This window comes from Thermobia domestica, chromosome 3 (genome assembly GCF_964235325.1).
Source record: "Thermobia domestica chromosome 3, izTheDome1.hap1.1, whole genome shotgun sequence".
In the NCBI taxonomy this organism is placed as follows: Eukaryota; Metazoa; Arthropoda; class Insecta; order Zygentoma; family Lepismatidae; genus Thermobia; species Thermobia domestica.
In genome coordinates this window covers 329,565,800-329,586,530 of record NC_137456.1, presented here as the reverse complement: position 1 = coordinate 329,586,530, position 20,731 = coordinate 329,565,800, and the positions used below count along the sequence as shown (strand labels likewise).

Sequence of the window (20,731 nt, the reverse complement as noted above, 5' to 3'; positions counted from 1 at the left end):
CAGTGTTTATTGTTTATTATTTTAAAAGTTAAAACTGCATGTAAAATAGGCTCCAATCTGTTTATGAAAAGAAATGTAACAGACATAAATACGAGGATAAAACAAAAAATATCTGCGATGTAGGTATATATTTGCTTGCATTGTGCATACTAACATCTGCCCGTTTATCTCATTGCAACCCTCTTGTGGTCATCGTTCGATCGTAATTCCTTATTTTGTTGCAGATAGGTCATCGGCGCATCATTAGAAATTTGCAGCAAATAAGAACAATGAGCAGTGATCCGGTTTATGCGGTCCGAAGGTGCATCAGAGGCCGCAATCCGTCCGAAACCTTCGGCACACTACGGGAACAGTATCCTGAAACAACGCAGTTTCTGGGAAAGGATTCAAAAATTTCAAAATGGTCCCATTGGTGTTACGGACTAGGAAAGAGTCGGACGACCATCTAGGGCCACAAATGTTGTCAACATTGAGCGTATTTGTGCGACTATTTTTGAATTTTTCAATCCATCTCTAAATACTATTTACCGGGAAGACATACATTCCGAATTGTGCCGAAAGTCTTTCATGGATTACGGCTCCTGATACATATTCCGATCACAAAAACTGGATTATTACTCGTTCTTCCTCTTTAGTACAAACTTCTGATGGAGCGCCTATGTACTATCTGTAACAAAAAGAAAACAAATGGACGAAATAGGATCAAATCTTCACAGCATAACTACATCAGCATATCAATAAAATAAACGAGGACATATGTCAGGATGAACAATAAAAAAAGTTACAGCTACACTATGGGTAAATTTTATTTACCTCGTACATTACATTATAAAAAGTATTCAGCTGAGCTGTTTATACAAATCTTCTAATGTCCTGAGTTATTACGGTCAAAAATCATGATGGTTATTAAAATTAGTAAATTCATATTTGTGGACAGGTACTTCAGCTTTGATAATCTCCAATCGATGTCTTTCCACTATGCGATCTTCATTCCAAATCTTCAGTTTACTGCCCGTACTCAACCGGCACAATTCTTTTCCGGGATTCAGATACTTTCTGGTTGTAGCGTAGAGCTTAGCTCAGGTCTCCTTATGAAATGCCTTACTTTGTTATTTCCGTATAGCAAACTTCCTATAATTGTGGTGTGATGCCTACGTTATGTTTTTATTTTCCTAAACAATTTGAATATCGCTTTCTTGTTTTACAATAAATTTACAAAATACATGTGAGGATTTTGGGTACTTTACAATACTATTAGTATGATACCAAAGAACGGGTATCGCGGGAGAGATTTACAGTCGATTGAAAGGGAAGAGTAAACAAAAATTCTAATAACGAATGCTGCACGTAGTAAGGGAAAGCGAATTGCATCAATCAAGGTAGATGGTGAATGGACAGACGACACAGGAAAAAGACACGTGTGGGAATATGAAGTGTATTTCACACACGTTTTTATTTTTTGTTACCAACCAATGCTACAGACACCATGGAATTTCGATATGAAGCAGCAAAAATTAAAAAATTAAAGGATTTTGGATGTGAAGTTCACGAAATATGGGGTTGTGGATTTAAAAAACAGTTGGCAGGAAATGAAGAGATGAAGAAATGTTATAAACCAACCATACCAAGAAAACACCACTGAATCCTAGTGACGCTTTTTATTGAGAGCGTGTGAAAGCCATACATTTGTACCATAAATCAGAAAAGCCTGAGGAAAAAGTAAATTATGTAAACGTTAATAGTTTGTACAGTCCGCAGCAAGAAACCTGCAACATAAGTATGTAAGTCTATTGTGAAACGGCGAAGTCTCTTGTTCGAAAATAAACGTGTAGGGGAGGATGCCCAGGTTTCTCATCGCGTGGTTCGTGCTACTTAGACGTTATGTTGATTCCCTGCGCTGTTATGCGTAATTTGGCAATAAACTTACATGCTTATCTTGCAGGGTTTTTTTTTTGGCTGCCGACTGTACCTATTCGTATGAAAAAATAATTAATTTGCAATATGTCACCAGACAAACTATTTGCTTGGAGATTCCATTTTCCCAGCATTGAAGAGGTAAAATGATTAGTTAAGTTTTCCTCCAAAAACTCATTGTATATTGCCTTACAAATGAAATGACAGATTAATGTTTCCGCTTTGTCATACATGTTGTGATGAATGAAATGAGTGAACATGTAATCACAGTGATGAAGAATGAGTTCTACATTTTACGTGGGCAGCAGATGATATAAGAAATCATTGGATAAATGATACAAATGGATACTCATGAGATTTGGGCTTATGATGTTGTTCAATAAGGTGAGAATACAAAAAGTGGTTGATTATTTGCAGAATACATAAACATGTAAAAGCAAAAATGGAAGCTAGTAGAGGTCATCATGTTGTGAGACAGATGAGCTAAAAGAGAAGGACATTCAACAATTTTATGAAAAAAGGAGGAATACGGCTAGATATAAAAAGTAAAACTTAATCTAGTACCTAGGAATATATCTATGTTAATGTTAAATTCAATTTCAGAAAAATTTGGCCAACGTGTGAACATGTGACAAGTAAGCGTCATTAATAACCGCAACGAATTACATGATAACATCATGATTTAGAAGTTCATCAAATATTTCTAGTAAATAATGGCATGTTATAAGTATATCGGCAATGGTCAGACGAAGTCCCTGTTTCATTATCAAGAGTAAACGTCACAGCCGCATATACAACAGCACAAGCTAGATTGGAATTGTATAAGAATTTAGATCAGCTACAAGAAAAAGAATTATATTTTGATACCGATTCGGTAAATTATACACAAAAACCTAGTGAAAACATATCCCAACTGGTGACATTATAAGTAATTTAACAAATGAATTATTCGAAAATAGTAAAGAAACATATATCGCAGAATATGTATATTAATCCCGAAACAAATGTGTATAAAGTGAATTACATAAAACGACGTAGAATTCCAAATACAAATGAAACTGTACCACGCAATCCTTAATTCAAAAGAAGAGAAATGTAATACAAACATTTATAAATATATGGTTGCAGGGAAAACTATCATACTGCTTAACATAAGTACGACATGGAAATATTTGTTTTCATGTCTTGTTGCAGAACCCAATGCATGTGGAAAAACTTCCTTCGTAACAAGACTACTTTCTAATTTATCACGCATGGTTAATGCAACATTTCGTAATACTTATTGGTACTATGAAGAGTTGAAAATACATAGAGATTTCAATGAAATTACAGTTCATTGAAGGATTACCTCAAACAAAAGACTTTTTACCTGAAAGTGGATCTCATGTTATTATTACTGACGAAGATATGTATGAAGTGAACAGTTATATAGTTGATTTCTTTATAAAAGGTTTCCATCATAGCAATCTTAGTGTAATATTTACTACTCAAACATATTTCATCAAAGAAAAGGAAGTAATTGTAAGATTTTGAATAGTTTTTATCATGTATTATTTAAAACTCCAAAGGATAAATCACAAATTATACATATGAGTTATCAGGTAATTCCTGAAAATCCAAAATAACCAATGAGAATTTAAAATATCTTCAAGAAAGTTTGAACGACACAACAACGTTACCATACGGTTATTTATTCATTAATTTAAAACAGGATACACCAGATGAAAATAGTTTCTAAATATATTTCCTAACGATATTTATCATTATGTTCCGAATAGATACAGGAAGAAGAAGCGATCATGATATTCAAGCTGTGTTTATAATATTAATTTTAAAATGTTTCTTCATTCTATAAATATGTCTAAAGTAAACCACGGGGATGATCTTCGTACGCTGAGCAAAGCAAATCCTGAATTACTTAAATCTATAGTGACAAATGAACTTTTTAGTGATTCGTAGTATTTCCGAATGTTGTGTTAATGCATTGAAAAGTAACCTATATCTTATAAAGATACAGAAATCAAGGTTAATGTGATACAAGACGACACTTCAATATCTTGTGAACAATGTAAACTCCATCCTAAAGAAAGAGCATTTGTTACTGCAACAAGCGGATTCTTACCAGCATTATTAACTTATATTTTAAGTGGTCCGTTTTCAAGTTTACTACTTGGCTAGTAAAATGGAGAACTCAAACAAAATGACTTTAGCTTCATCTCAATTTCTAATCGTAAACAATCAACATCAGCAGCAGCCCTGGAAAAGTGTGAATTTAGTTAGGATCAAGAAATGCAAAACATTTTACATTTATCCTCTAACAGAATTTAGAACAGACCTTCATATCCTGCTTTGTTTTAAACTGCTAAACCGTTGTGGACAGCTACAAAGAAGAAAATTTAAATACGCTGTATAAGAGACTGCTCACTGAAACAATCAACATATACATTACACAAACCAGTACGTCGTCGTTTAAAAAGAGATTTCTCTGTGGTGAACAATATTGGCGATGAGTAGGAATAATGATCGTCAGTCTCTTCATACATTTAATGTTAAATATCGTTATATTCTTACACTGTTAGATGTGTTGGAATAATATAAATGCTGTCTCCCAATAAAATCTGAAAAAAATAAATGTCTTAAAAACATGTTTTCATGTAAATTGTTTTCAAAGACTTTTATGAAAACTCTTTTCGAAACCAGTTACATTCCAAACAATAAAGGAAGTGAGTTTACAAAAAGAGCAATACAGAAATATTTTAAAGAAACAAAATAAAAAATATTACAAACAAAAGACCTGATTTAAAGGCTAGAATTGCAGAACGTTTTAACAGAACTGTAAAAGAAAAAATGGGGAAGAATTTCACAAAGAGTATCAAACGTATGATTATGTAAATGTATTGCATCTTCTTGAGAAATCATAGAATGAAAGGTATCATTCAAGTATTAAGATGTTATTTACAAATGTTTCTCAAAATAACCTATTGCAAATGTGACATAATCAATATGGTAGTAAAATGAAGAAGAAAACTAGGGTTTTTTTGAAACATTTCAAATTGGTGATACAGTACGAATTAGTAGAAGTAAATATAGTTGATAACGGATACATGCAAAACTGGACGTGGAAAAAATTTAAAATGAACGAAATAATACCAAGAGAACCACCTGTTTATCAAATAGAAGATTTAAACAAAGAACCGCTGGATTGGCGATTTTTAGAAAGGAATTACAGCTGTAACACTATCAAAAACTTTTTACATAAATAATATCATACGCACACTAACCGTAAGAATAGGTAACAGATTAGAATCTCTTATTCATTGGAAAGTATATCCTTGTTCTTTAGACTCCTGGATACCTGCATCATCCCTGAAGATCAAGAAATACAATGGAACCAGATGGAGCTTTTGCAGTTACGCTTCCCAGTAATAGTGCTATGGAATATTTTCCTCATAACATCATACACTACTAAACTTCATCAAAGAATGGAATTCCGTGAAAAATGGAAAGTGGCTATTTTTGAGTTTCATTATTCTCATTCAAATTTAAATATTAATGAACAAAATAATAAAATTTTTACAATCATCCAAAAATTGATGAACGGAAGTTTGTACATATTCCTGTTCGTTATTATATTGATATTTCATATTTGATAAAGACAATTAATACGCACAACAGATTCACAATTTACATACATCCTACATTAATGAAAGAAATGGCGATTATATAAGACGTGCTCGTAAAAACACAGATGTGGACATTGTATTATTACCAAGTGCTAGTGCGGTGTTGGAATTAGATCCAGAAGCAGATCTAAGGAACAGGCAACAAGACAAAACTGTTCAAAATTTACATTTAGGACTTCCATATACAATGTATGTATATTGTGATATAGTTCAATCTATATCTTTGGAGATCAGTAGCACCATTATTATAAACCTTCGAAACATTTGAGTTTTACGTCCCACAGTTATGCCCGTTCGGCTAAGGAAATGGTCACGATTATTATGTATCATAAATATAACTACTGTGGATCATACATTTGGAGCTAGTGCTATACAAATTTTAAACCTCCACATTATGTACTTATTAACAACATGCATTTTGAACACATAAAAATAGATATAAGAGATTGTACAGGCTCTCCACTCGCATTTAGTTTCGGAAATATATGCGGTAAACTACATTTTTGACCAGTGCGAAAACATCAAAAACTATCAACAATTCATATTTACATATTATAAAAACAATCTCTTTCTGCAACTGGAAAGGTTTATGCTGGAACACATTATCATTATGGACATGCTATTGAAAGTTTCCTTGGAGGATTATTTCGCTCTGTCATGTCATTAGTAAAACAAGGCGTAAAACAATAACAAAGGAATTTCAACATCTGGCGCAAACGATATTAATGACTCATCATTGATAAACAACCTATTAACGAATCCTTTCATCAGTGAATGGGTGAAGTGAATTCCAGCTTGCATAAAGCTAAAAATACACTGAAATGTATGTCGGCATCTGGATATCACCGAAGGAAAAGAATTACACATCATTCTATCTTTAACCCTTCATCATTACACATCATAGAAGGAGGAAGAAATGCACAAGAAAAACAAAAACAAAAAAAAAAAAAAACGTACACAGAAAGCAAACAAAAATAGATTTTATAAGAAGAAGAAACTATCAGACATCTTCGATTAAATCATCATCCTGGCCTCTCACATCTCACAACGCAAACCAGTATACTAGATAATCATATTGTTACAAATAAACCAATCAGTTCACTAACTGATAACCCAAGTATAGAATTTGTCATACCTGGAACAAGAGATGAATACATAGATATTCCACACACTCTTTATATTGAAGCTCAAATCGTTAAGCTACATGGATAATTTCGAGAAAATGGTATGGGTGTGACTTCTATTAGTGTACTTTAAATTTTATGTTCTGTGAAATAGATGTGTATTTAATTAAAAAAAATTATTTCATTTCTGTGATAATCATTTATATCGATCATCCCTAAGAAAAGAGTTAATTATGATGATTATGCTAAAACACTCATCTTCAACGTGCATTATGGTTTCAAGATACTACTGGACATATAAATGCAAAAACTAGTGTTAGTAAGGGATTTCAACAGCGTTATGAATTAACAAAAACAGTGCAAAGTTCGACATGCTGGGACATCTTCAATGTGATACTTTTAATCAGGATAAATTTTTAATCCAAGGAGAACTACGCATCAAATTAATTCCTGTTAAGCCAAATTTTTGTCTCATCGCTAATTATTCCTTTGTTGAGGCTAAAGTAAATATTTTAGTCCATGCTTCACATATTTCAAAGGTTGCTGTTAGTCCTACAATAAAACTAACACAAAACAAGTTTCGATAATCAACATCCGAGAAATGTCCTTTCACAAGAAGTCAAATGAATTCATTCGTCATTCCAAATGGTCTTCAATCAAAAGCAATAGAAAATTTATTCATGCAGATATTACCAACTCGAGCGATTTTGGCGTTTACTGAAAATAATGCCTTTACAGGAACGATAGCTTCAAATCCGTCTACCCCAAAATATTTTGACATTAATTTCTTATCATTACATACTGATGGAAAACCTTTACAACTAAATTTTGAAGAAAAGCTATATATTTCTTCATATCAAACCTTATTTTGTGGATCAGGTATTTACTTTTTAATCTATGGTAACAACATTTTTCGCCTTGACTTTGCTCAAGGATACATTATCTTTGTTTTCGACATTATGCAAGATGAAGAAGCCAGGGCTGTGCAGCATTGGAACTTTATTAGACACGGATGTGTTCGTTCGTTTCGAAGTTAACTTAAGAACCCTCTACCAGAATGTGTCCCACGCAGCACATATAGATAATTCCAATCCCACTTAGAAGTGGATCACCAGAGGAACATCATCATATATTTTCAAAAGTACGTTATTATTATTATTATTATTATTATTATTATTATTATTATTATTATTATTATTATTACTATTATTATTATTATTATTAAATACCACCTCATATATATATATATATATATATATATATATATATATATATATATATATACGAATGTATTTTTATATATGATGTCACCCACAATAGAATAGGAAAGACATGCAGAATACTTCGCTATATTTCGACTTCTTCCCTCTGTAATTCAACACATTCAATTTCTTCGTAGAATCTCCCTTTATTATAAATTCACCAATAATAAAATTCAAAGTGTCAAATCGTCCCTATGTGGACATTATTAATACTTTTTCTGTTTCAAGGCTAAAGGAAATTCCTCAAATGATTTTCATCATACATTCTCATCAAAACCATAAATAAATAATCTCCAATTTTTCTGTCTATTACTATGGGTATTCATTTATTATTGTATTATCATTTCATCAATTCTTCCTAATTATAGATAAATTTTTAATTATCATTCAAATTTTTATTATCTTATAAATAATACTCATAGTACACAAGGAAAATATTACAAGATTTTCTTTTTATAAAACGTAAAATATTACTGAACTAATAAAAATTTATATCAAATTTAAGTGCATTAAACGAACACAAAGGACAAATTTATTTGTAAATGAAGCATTTCAGTTTCGCTATATCTTTACTATTAAATGCACTAAATTTATGACTACACTGCTCAGTATAAATGAAAAAATAATTTCCCTCTCTCTTAACAGAATTTCATACAATGCAAACGTTGTGTATCAGTTTCCCCCACCATGGCTGTGTTTGTGCACTGTCAAATAATTCACTCGTTACTGAGTCTATGAATTTTTGTTTGTCAAATCCTTTCGTTTCCAATTTTAACCAACCGATATGAATCACTGATTCAAATGTGACACTATCCAATCCAACACAAATTAATTTATTTTCTATTGAATTAAGACCTTATTTAAGTACCACTGAAGAGTACCTTTAGTAAGTACTCGTTCTTAGTATGCATAGTTGGTAGACAAGTACTCATAGACCTTTCAATCCAGTAGCTGATACACACAGACTACTGTCACTAGAAGAGGTGGAAAAATAATGCTTGGTCTTGTTCGAACACGTCGCATATATTTACGAACAAGATACAATCTCAGTAAATTCAAAATCGTGCATGGTACATCCAGATAAATTAATCTTCATTACTTTATATTTTGTGTAGGAATTAATTCGTGCGGTTGGTACGCACACATTGAAGCTGTAGTAAGACACAAAATACATAAATACCTTAAGAAAAATATTGTCCATCGCTAGCCACCACTTCCGCCCATCTGTCAGGCAATGTACGGATTCCGTGGCGAAAGAAGTCCTCATCCTTGGAAGCGATCCAGTCAGAGACCCATGTTTCGATATCTTCTGAAAAAGTAAACCGCTGTCCAATCAAATCGTTGTTCATGCAATCAAACAAGTAGTAGTCCGAAGGAGCAGCGTCTGGTGAATACGGCGGGTGGGGTAAAACTTCTTATCCGACATTTTCTAAATAGGTTTTGACCGGTTTTGCGACATGTGGGCGAGCGTTATCATGTTGAACAATAAGTTTATCATGTCTGTTCTCCCATTCTGGTCGTGTTCTGGCCAGAGCTTGCTTCAAACGCATTAATTGTCGTCGATAACGTTCTCCATTCATAGTTTCACCCGGTTGCAGCAGCTCATAGTACACCACACCTTTCATATCCCACCATATGCACAGCATAACCTTTGCACAGTGAATATCTCGTTTTGGTTGTGATGGACCTGGTTCACCTGGTTTCACCCAGGCCTTTTTTCGTTTAGGGTTCTCGTAATGGTTCCACTTCAAATAACCCATAATAATTCGATGCAGAAACCCCTTTCTGCTCTGTCGTTGAAGCAGCAATTCGCAAATGGTTTTTCGCGTTTCAACGTCTCTGTCTTTCAAGCGTTTGGAGACTGTTGTTTGATCAACGCCTAATGCTGCTGCAACTTGTTCCTGCGTTTGACACGAATTCTGCTCGAGCAATGCTGTCAATTCTTCGTCTTGAAATTTTTTTGGCTGTCCAGCTCGCTCTTGGTCTGCCAAGCCGAAATCACCACTTCTAAACCGTGCAAACTACTTCTGACACGTTCGCTCAGCTAGAGCATGGTCACCATACACTTCCAACAAAATACGATGACTTTCAGTCGCACTTTTCTGCATGTTAAAGTAATGCAGCAGGACACCCCGCAAAAATACTTTATCAGGCACAAATTGCGCCATGTTCACTTAACTACAAACTGGTGTTGTTGACGCTTTAATCCACTGCCCTATACTACGAACGATACGCGATGACAGGGGTTTGCAACACATGTGTGGATACACGGAACTGTGGGACGCTTCGTTCGTTGCGCCATCTCTTGTCCACCCGCACGAATTAATTCCTAGACCAAATATGTTAAACATATCTTTCCACTTTTCGAATACGATAATAATGCACCATTATCTTCTTCTAATTTTCCAGTACAGCGTCATGGTAAAATTACTGTTTTATCCTCCTTGAAATGTGACGCATGCCTTCCTTCCATTACTCACTGTAATTACCTCAAAGTTTACAATACAAATTGGTACGCAAATCTCTAAATCACGCATCATTTTAAAGGGATCCAATGATTGCGTAGTAAGCTTACTTAATATATTCATTGACGATATCATCTTTAATTCGATTTTTCTTCTTTCACAACAGCTGCTAACGGAATGATATACACATACACATACGTGTACGTTCTGCATTCCGTTAACATCATCGTACTCACAATCACTACTTTTCGTCACGTGATCTTACTACATCAGGCATACGACCTCACGCACACTCACACACACCTCACGTGTCTCAATACTTCTTTCAAAAATAGTCATGAAATGCTATATCCCCTTAGCAACAAATCAATTTCACGTGGAAATTCAAGGCCAAATTCTACGGAGTCTGAGTATCATGAATTCTTCAACATACTGATCATACGCTCTGACATATACAGGTAGCAACCAAGGCCAAATTCGACCCAGTTTGGCATAAGATCCAATTCCTGTGGGAAGCTCCGGACTCTGACAGTGAGCGGAGTCTATTACTTTGTTAAATAAAGCCATCCAACGCACGCCTACGGCCACATACACACCAAGGAACAGCTACAATTCACACAAGAATTTTCCCACGACGGGACGAAGTCAACTATTTCTACCGCGGTGCCCAACCACTTAAGACATCAAGCCGTTCTTCTTCGTCTGGTAAGTGGATGCTGGTGGAAATGTCAGCACTGGTTTCCGACTATAATGCAAACATGTGTGAAGCGGACAAACTGGACCAAACCTGAAGCTCTATCACTCTTCCAGTCGTGAAATGAAGTGGTATTTCCCGTTCATAGTCTGGATGCAAAAGGTTGTTACCGCAAACTGTTGTATACTTGAAAGGAAGGCTGGATAAACTATTGACCCTACGCATAAGCATTTGCAAGATACTTTTGAGGAAATTTTGGAATTTAAAGCCTGGGCCTGAAGTTGATGCTACTTCCAAATCTTCAGATACCACTGTCAGGTACTACAACATAGGTCATATAGTAACGGTTTTAATTTTAAGCAGGATCTGAGGTTCTTTTCAAAAACGAAACAATGTTAAATTCAAACTATTCCTGCATGACAAATGTTTCGATGCGTTTCATACTCAGGCATAAGTATGCATCATAGGTGCGCTAGTGTAGTTACAAAATGGTGTACAATCTATTTTCACGTATATATAAATCATATAGTTATTATCAAAATGTTTCTTATCAGAAATTAGAGAACAATGCTCCATAAACTGTTCAAATATTGCAGATCTATGGAAACAACACGTCTCTGACGAAAATGTAAAAATTAAAATTAACAAATTTTAATTAATGTAAACATTTAATTCCAGTTGATACTGACTAACAAATTTATTCAGAAGGCCAACGTATTGAAAACTTTACCTCATGTTCTCAATGGGTCGAAAACGACCCCTGTGACTAAGAACGATATTTCCGATGTATCATTTTCGACCCACCCTCCTGAAAAGTGTACACGTAAGACGCAGATCATATATTTCAAGAATTTTGTGATTATTCCTCATCACAGAGTACTCCATACAAATATCAAAAAAATTCGCCACAAAAAATAATTCGGAAAAATGTGGGTTAATAAGACAGAAATAGAAAGAGTCTGATATTAGAAAAGAAGTCAAAGATATTCTAAAATAATTCGTCCGTAGTTACCTTTTTTTAACTGAAAAAAAGCATTTCCAAAAGTGCTACTTAAAACTTTAAATAAAATAACGGAAAAATGGTTCATGATGATATTTGAGAGTGTTTTTTTTTCGGAAAATGGCACTAGCAAACAAAAATATGAGGAATCTACTCCGTTAAAAATCAACAAATCTATCTTTTTGGAATTTGGTGTACACTTAGCACAAAATAAACCGCAGTACAATTGGTACCTATGCATTTTTAAAATATAATTTTTATGTATACCAGAAATTCTGAACTAGTATGTATATTTTTAGACACAAATGGTAAATTCATCGAAAACCAAACACAAATAATGAAATTATTAGAAGAAAAATCTTAATTAGGAAATTATTCGATAATTATAGACATAGGTGCTTATGATAATAAACTAACTTCACTAATTTATTAATACAGTTGTTAAAACGAATTGAAAGGAAAATCAATATAGAGATTGTTTTTTTTTTACCAGATACGTATACTAGTTATTGTGTACAGCTACGACTACCGTAACTAGTTACCACTCCTATTACGTAAATAGAAATTGCCCTCCTTATTCAAGATGTGTTTGTGGTATTACAATTTCTAGCAATCTTTTCACACACTTTTTTGGTAGGATTCTTATCCACCGTAAACTAATAAGTCGTATTACACTAAAACCTAGCTGACTTTATTTCTCTGTGGGTAGTATGAGTCTTGAATTTTTGTGTGATGTCGGAAAAGAAATACGAGAATTGCACAAAAATCTAGAGAATACCAGATGAAGTGAAACAAATGCTGGAAGTGAGTGAATGTTTTTTCCGGAAAGATATTTACACGAAATTACGACTGTAGTAGTGCAAGGAAGCACGATTTGGCGTGGGAGGAAACTATAGTTCAAGGTTAAAAACAAACCGAAGGGAAAAAGTAAACAAGTCATTGATTTCAAACATTCGTACATTTCTGAAAAATAAATTTTCGTCAAAATAGTGAGAAGTCGGTGCATCTCTTACTGCCAATTATGGTACTACTCAGATGCTACCAATTATCTTGTATTACCTGTTACTCTATAGACGAACAATTTACGCATACAATTCGACATTTCAGACATATAACTTACAATTTTTTTTTATGGGGACAAAGATCACCACGTATTTGCATCCTGTCCCATTAATAACAGATATTTTTTAACATTCGTTTCTCCGCTTACTGCTGAATAAGAAAGAATATTTATACTTATTACGTGAGAAGTTTCGTCCTAGCTCCGGGTCTGAAAGTATCATCATAAAAAAGTCAAATGTTTTTCTGGTGGCATGTAAAAACCTTGGTTTCGTAACAGTCGTGTACAGTAAGTACACGGTAACGAGTAGAAACCAGTATCATCACAAATGTCGATGTAATACCACTACTAGAACTTTTAGTAATAATAATAATAATAATAATAATAATAATAATAATAATAATAATAATAATAATAATAATAATAATATAGAGGAGTTGACTAAAACCATGTGGCATTGGTCTAAAAAAATGAAATGAATGAAAAAGAAGCTAGACTAATGGATTAGAATGCATATACCCATGCAGTGCTATTTGCAAAGCCTTTTATTGTTAGAATTAATATTGAAGAAATTAAACATCTGAAAACCCATAATTCTTTACCAATAAAGAGTAGAATTGACATTCTCCTAAATAGACATTACAGACCAAGGATACAGTACAAGTTACCCCATTTCTGCGTAATGTGCGAACTTTTATCTATAATTGCACAGAAAGTAAAACTGTTTATACTTAACAATTTCTGCTGTGAATGAAATAACTAATTGAGTGTTGAAAGCATATTCTTAATTACGCAGAATTAGGCACCATCTTTCGTGAAATTCCAATTGGACTTAACACATCTTCCGAAGAAATTGTCATTTTCATACCGCCATAAGGGAATGATGGAATGACAGTGAGGAGCAGAGAGGAGTATGCAACGAATCGATGATTTTAAAATATAGAAGAAGATATTGGGACTAGCTAAGTGAGGAAGCTGATGATCAACAAACGTGGAAGAAACATTCCAGGTCCAAATCTAACATAAAAACGAAGTAACACCTCACTAGGCCCACGACCAGCCAAAAGGCAGACTACTTAATAACTAACAGTATACGTTCCCGCGAAAAGTTTACTATCTCCTTTTAGCAGTAATTATTCATCACACCTCGAACGTACAAGGTAAGTATGTGTTCCTTATGTAGACTTTCGTTCCCTATAATCGGTTTGAAAATATCCTCTCGTCCTGCCTTCGCATTGAAATCCCCTAATGGAATTTTCATATATTATCGTGGAGTTGGTTAAATATCCGTTCCATTTCTACGTAAAAACTGTCATCCTTATCTTCAGTTGGGGCATGTACATTTAAAACAATAATATCACACCATCGTTCCTTAAGAGTAATAAAAGTAATTCTGTCAGTAACAAATTCAACCCGTTTAATTGCTGATAATATTCGTTTGTGAACGAAAAACTCTGTTCCTAACTGGTGATTTTTATTTTTTTCCCCGTAAAATTTCCGAAATTCACAGATCCATTTCCTTCCCCCTTAAGTTCCTGAACTCCAACTAGGTCCATCCTGTATTTCTCTATCTCACTCGTTACGGATTTTAACGCGCCTGCCCTATAAAAACTTCTAAAATTCCATGTTCCAAATCTCATGTCCATTTTCTTTTGGTGAGATTGTGCCAAGTTATCAGTCCTTGTCCAAGGCTTTTTTGAATATTTCTGAACAAGAGTGTTTTTTTACAGATAAGGTTTTGATACGAAAACCCCCAAGCTGGAGGGCCACTCCTAGTCGTCTGTCCGCGACTGCTTATTCAGTAAATTCGCAGCTGACCTCTATATCTAGAGGCCTTCTCCTCAATCTGCAACCTGAGGAAGCGCCGTGCCGTGGTGACAGAAACCCACACGAAGCACATATTATTAGACACTCCTTTCCTATATATGATACATACCAAATGCAGATCTTTAGAATCACGAGATTATAAGATCCATTGTAATAGACTATTTTCACAGACAATGGTGAATTGTCTTCAATGACATCAGTTTTTAGCGTTGGACATTTAACTCCTTCTTAGTGATGTTCTTTAGTGGTCAGAATAAATTTTATTGTTCTTGGGAAATATTTCTAATTCAATATGTTTTCACTGTTGAGAAGGGAAATATTTTCGAAATGATACTAAAAATGTTTTCCGTATATGATACGGAAAGCAATCAAACGAAATATATTCCACATATTTAAAAAATGTTTTCTAATTCGTTATTTGTAATATTTTCTATTTTTACGAGAAAACGTATTAAATATATATTTTTAAAAACATTTAGAATATTTTAAAAGTAAATTATTTCGTATTAAATATTTTCGTATGATATTTTAGTATTATTTCCAGAATATTTTATGGAATTTTGAATATAAAACTTTAAAACAGGTAAAAGAAAACATTAAAAATGAATAGAAAATGTTTTCCATTGTGTTTTCGAAGATATTTTGTGTCTTTAGTGAACAACATTTTCTGATATAGGTCTATTATAGAAACATTTTTACATGTTTTCAGAATATACTCTTCCGTTACTGGAGAAAACATATTCCTTGTTATATCTGAGAAGTATCCCAAATATATCCCGGAACTATTTTTTAAAATGTGTTTGGAGAACATTTAATTAACTACGGGAAGCAGTGGCGTTAAATAAGCTTTCCGGACTTAATCCTCTCCCGAAATTGTTTTACTATATTAAAGTAAATGAAATATCCTGCACAATTTTCACATTTTCAGGAATAAAGTTAGCTAGATTCCCTCCACAAAACAAAATCGTAAATATGCCACTGAACAGGATGTGCATTTTTAGAACGTTAGTAGGAAAATAATGTATGGAAAATTTTCACAAATTGTAATAGAAATATTGTGTTGAATGTAATGTAATATGTTTTCAATGTTGAGAGCAGGGGTAAAAGTGGATCTGAAAAGGTTGGGGGACGGTAGGTAGCGGATGACGTCACGCCGTTCACCCTGCCTATCTTTGCCCATTGTAATTTTTTTTAGGAACTGGGTAGACGCCGTATATATTTTCTCGAGGTGGGGGCGGCGTCCCCCCGTACTTTTACCCCTAGTTGAGAGAGAAAATGTTTTCTAAGTAACACAAAAAATGTTTTACATACATGATAAAGGAAACAGAATAGGCCTATAAACAGAATAAAGTGTTTTCCAACATGTCATTTACATTCTTTTCTATTGTTACAAGAAAACATATGAACTATATTTTTTAAAATATTTCGAATATTTTAAAAATAAATTCGTTCGTAATATAAGACATATTTTTAAAACTCCTATTAATTTTGTATGGAAATGTGTTTATCTTGTCCTGTAAATTAAATGAAATATTTTCATGTAAAATTTTAGAATTATTTGCAGAATATTTTATCGAATGTTGAATAAATTCTCTCACGAGAGTATCGTAGTAGCATTATTACCAATCATTATACTAATTATAGCAGCACCAAAGAAATATATTTGTTAAAAATTTGAAATTTATGGCATCCAGTGTGTGAGATTTCTAATTAGCATCGCTACATCAACCGTCATTTGTTTATCAAAGGTACCAGCATTCCTTGCGCGCTATGTTGAATTCACAAATCAAGAGAAGGAATATTTAAAAAAGAAATAAATAAAATAAAATAAATCTCACTATATTCAGTCATGTTGAAGAAGATATCTTTATATAGAAAAAGGGTTATAGTTAAGGAGCCAGGAATTACTCATTGAATATCTACCTACTTAAAAAGTTGGTAATATACCCAATTTTAATTAGTTAATGAGTGATTTGAAATTAAAGAAGACTTTTCCGAAGTCGGAGGCACACCTCAACACTGTTAATAGTGAAGAAGAAAGAAAGAAAGACAAGAAAAGTCGGTAAGTATAACGATTACATAAAATAATTTAGTTTTATTGTCTTTATAAGTGATTGAGTGTCTGTATAGTATACATGAAGCTGCATCAGTTGCCGAATGAGCAGGATGCTCGTACTTTTAGGGATTATTCATTGAGTATGTACGAACTTACAAAGGAGGTAACAAAGCGACTTTTATTTACTTATCGACTGATACGAAAATAAAGAAAGAACGTACCTGTACTTTATATCTGCATGTGTAGTGCTCTTGTACTTTATCTATGACTATGTGTGTGTGGAGGGGGGGATTTAAGGTATATCGCATGTCTTGTGCACATGGGTACTTCTTATATTGCACTACGTAGAAAATTTATGGTATTTCATGCAGAAATGGTAATAGAACACAGAAGAAACGCAGGTCAGGGGGTTCTCATGTATACTATGTATTATCGAGAAATTTATGTTTACAAATTAATAAAGGTATGGGATGCTAGATTTCTATTTTTCATCTCTATACATAAAATACCGTGAAGGTTTAGTTTCGGCTCACCAGTCGAAATAATTGCTGAAAAATAGATTCTTTTAATAATTTTCTTTTTATTGTCGGATTGAGTATAGCCCGCTCCCCCCAGTGATTTTTAACGAATCATAGTGAATCTAACGATTCATACTAGTTCATAATGAATCGGAATCGCATGTTATAAAGATTTAAGATGTAAATCTTGCGGTAAGGTAGCTTTAGTATAAGTAGTAGTAGTAGCTTTAGTAGCGGTAGTAGTAGTAGTTAGTAGCAATAGTAGTAGTAGTGGTGGTAGTTAGTAGCAATAGTAGTAGGAACGGGTTAGAAGCCCCGCAGGGGTTGGTTTGGTTCTGTTCTCGATATAAGTAGTAGTAGTACTGACTCTTCCAGTTCCGGTGACAAAGAACTGGGGGAGCGGGCTATACACAAGCCTTATTGTCTCCTAAAGATTTGCGCTAGGCGATTTGAGATACGTCACACGGAATAGATAAAATTCAAAAGGAGCGTCAGAAGTAATTGTCGAAAAAGTATAGTTATTCTTTTATGATTTGCGTATATATATACGTTGCCGGATGTATGACGTAAAAACTACAGTGCAAAAAATATAAATCAGCCTGTACTACATGGCCACTAAAAAGCACCAATAGGCAGGGATGTAGAACACAGGTTCCTCTTCCCATTTATCTGTAATAAAGACAGAAATCAACGTGCCCTGCGGGGCTCTAACCCGCCTTCACTTGCTAACGCTCGCTCGGCAATACAATGTGAATTAAATATTTTACTTTGATACAGAAAAGAAACATCTATTAACCTATAAAGGGGACCTGTGTTCTAGAAGCACCAATACTGTCTGAGTCAGAGCATTGCGAAGTTGGAGGTCAGCAGGAGCGAGGGGAAAATATGCGGGCAAGTCTTTACTTTAGTCAAGGCAGTGACAATGACCAATTGATCTGAACCGGTTTCTGCAGTTACAGTTCCCAAGAAGGAAAGAGAAAACAACGTGCCCTGCGGGGCTCTAACCCGCCTTCACTCGCTAATGCTCATTCGGCAATACTATGTACTGACATAATATCACTGCCTTGTTCAAAGTAAAGAGTTTAAAAAGATGCGTACATTACCATTTTTATGACAGGTTATAATTCTGCGTGTAGTTTTACTTCTAGTGTGCCACTCGAAAGCAGTGTTTCTTTCAAAAGTAATGTTCCGGGGGCATTGCTCGTGCTATTCTAGTTATTATTATAAACGTATTATTTTGGTCTGCTCCGGGGAGCCACTGCCCTCCCAAAGACAAGTCTGGAAGAAGCACTGCTCGAAATACTTACTGAAATATAATTCTTTCGCTACTTTCCTTCTTGTTGTCTATTTAATGATTTTCGCCAAGCGACGTATACATTTTTAAATTTTTCACTTATAAATTCAAGGCGACCGTCAGAATTAATTGTCGAAAAATTACAATTCTTTTACGATTTGCGTATTTATACTGATTCCTGATGTGTGGATAAGAAGAACAAAAAATACAAACCAATCTGTGTTACGGGGCTAATAAAAAGCACGAATGCCATCTAACCGAGTCAGGGGGGGCCGAGGGGATGCTTCCGAAGGGAGTAGGCACGTACATTTCTATTTTGGTGACGGGATAATTGCGCGGCTATTACCATTTTAATGACGTATTTACTTTTTTTTTCACGGGAGAAGGGGTTGGCTAACTTTGTTCTCCAAGATAATTCATTTACTTTAATATAGTAAGTACAATTTCAAGGGGCTTAAGCCCGGAAGCCCCCCTTAAATACACCAGTGGGTTATAATAATTCTTCGGTTCTCTCGAGCAGACGTTTACGCCGAGAACAAAATTTATAGATAAAATATGATGTGAAATATTTTTCGTGAAGGAATGAGAGTGTTAATGTAAGTTATTTCTATCATTGCACAGCTTATTGAAATGAATTTTGAATGCAAATAGGGTAGAAGTAAGCGGCGGGAATTTCCGGTTCATACGTCAGTTGTGAACATCTGCGATGGCCGTAATGTAAACTTTTTTTTTCAAGAATTGTGTAATAAAGAGAGAATGATTATAAAGTTTTTACAGAGTCATGGTATGGTGAAGCGCGTAAATTCAACTGCGCAAAGTGTGGAGAAGATTTATTCAAGAAGAAAAATTCAGAACAGAGGCAATAGTCCTACATACACTATTTTCTGTCGTAAAGGTAAGAAAGAAAGGCGGTGTAACACTCGTGTATTAGCTGTGAAAGGTATTTTTTTTAGGATCGAAATTAAGTGTTTTTGAAGATAAAAATAATTACAAATATTGTAAATGTTTTTGCACCATCCTCGTTTATGCGTACCCCCCTGGCTTGTCGCTGACGTGCCTGCTCGCTACGCTGTCGCTCGGGCCCCCCTTCTGTGCTTCTGTCCTGACTCAGATAGCATGCGTGCTTTTTACTGGCCACCTAACAGAAGTTGTTTCGCTTTTTCTTTTAGAGCTCCTCATTTAGTACATAGGGGGGCGCGGTTGCTCAGTAATAGAGCGTTCACCTCCGGTGCTTGGGGCCCCTGGTTCGATCCCAGCTCGTGCCGTGTGGACTTTCTCGGGGTTCTCCCGTTTCCTCCCACTTTCTTCATTTCTCATTATTACCGTCTCCTTTAGCCTAACTGACATGACCGTGGGATATTAAACTTAAGGATTTCTTTTCGTTTAGTCCATGTACTGCAAAAAGAAACCGGAAGATGAAGAAATGCGTCAAAATTTGGTAAAACAGTCTGCTTGAGTATTACCTAATTCTGCCTGCAGGTTTACTATTGGCGTGCCGCTCGAAATAATTGTTGGAAAATTATAATTCTTTCGCTAATTTTCTTATTTTCTCTTAAATGGTTTGCGGCAGGCGACATGTAAATATTTCACCTGGCATATATAAAATTAAAGGGGGCCATCAGACTAGATTTGCCGAAAGATTACAATTATTCTTTTGCGATTTGCGTATATATATATATATATATATATATATATATATATATATATATATATATATATATATATATGTGTGTGTGTGTGTGTATTGTATTGTATTGTGTTCAGAGTTTGCCCAATTGGGCCCAGCCCGGAAAAACCCACCTGGGTTTTTGAGCTTTTCGTTGGTATATTATTG

General features: G+C 34.3%; 1 protein-coding gene across 5 annotated transcripts in view; it reads right to left on the bottom strand.

The window, feature by feature from the left end:
- The window catches only part of LOC145681206 (uncharacterized), a 144,594-nt gene that overhangs the window by 101,287 nt on the left and 22,576 nt on the right, over positions 1 to 20,731 (bottom strand). The gene's annotated exons all lie outside the window — the stretch shown is intronic.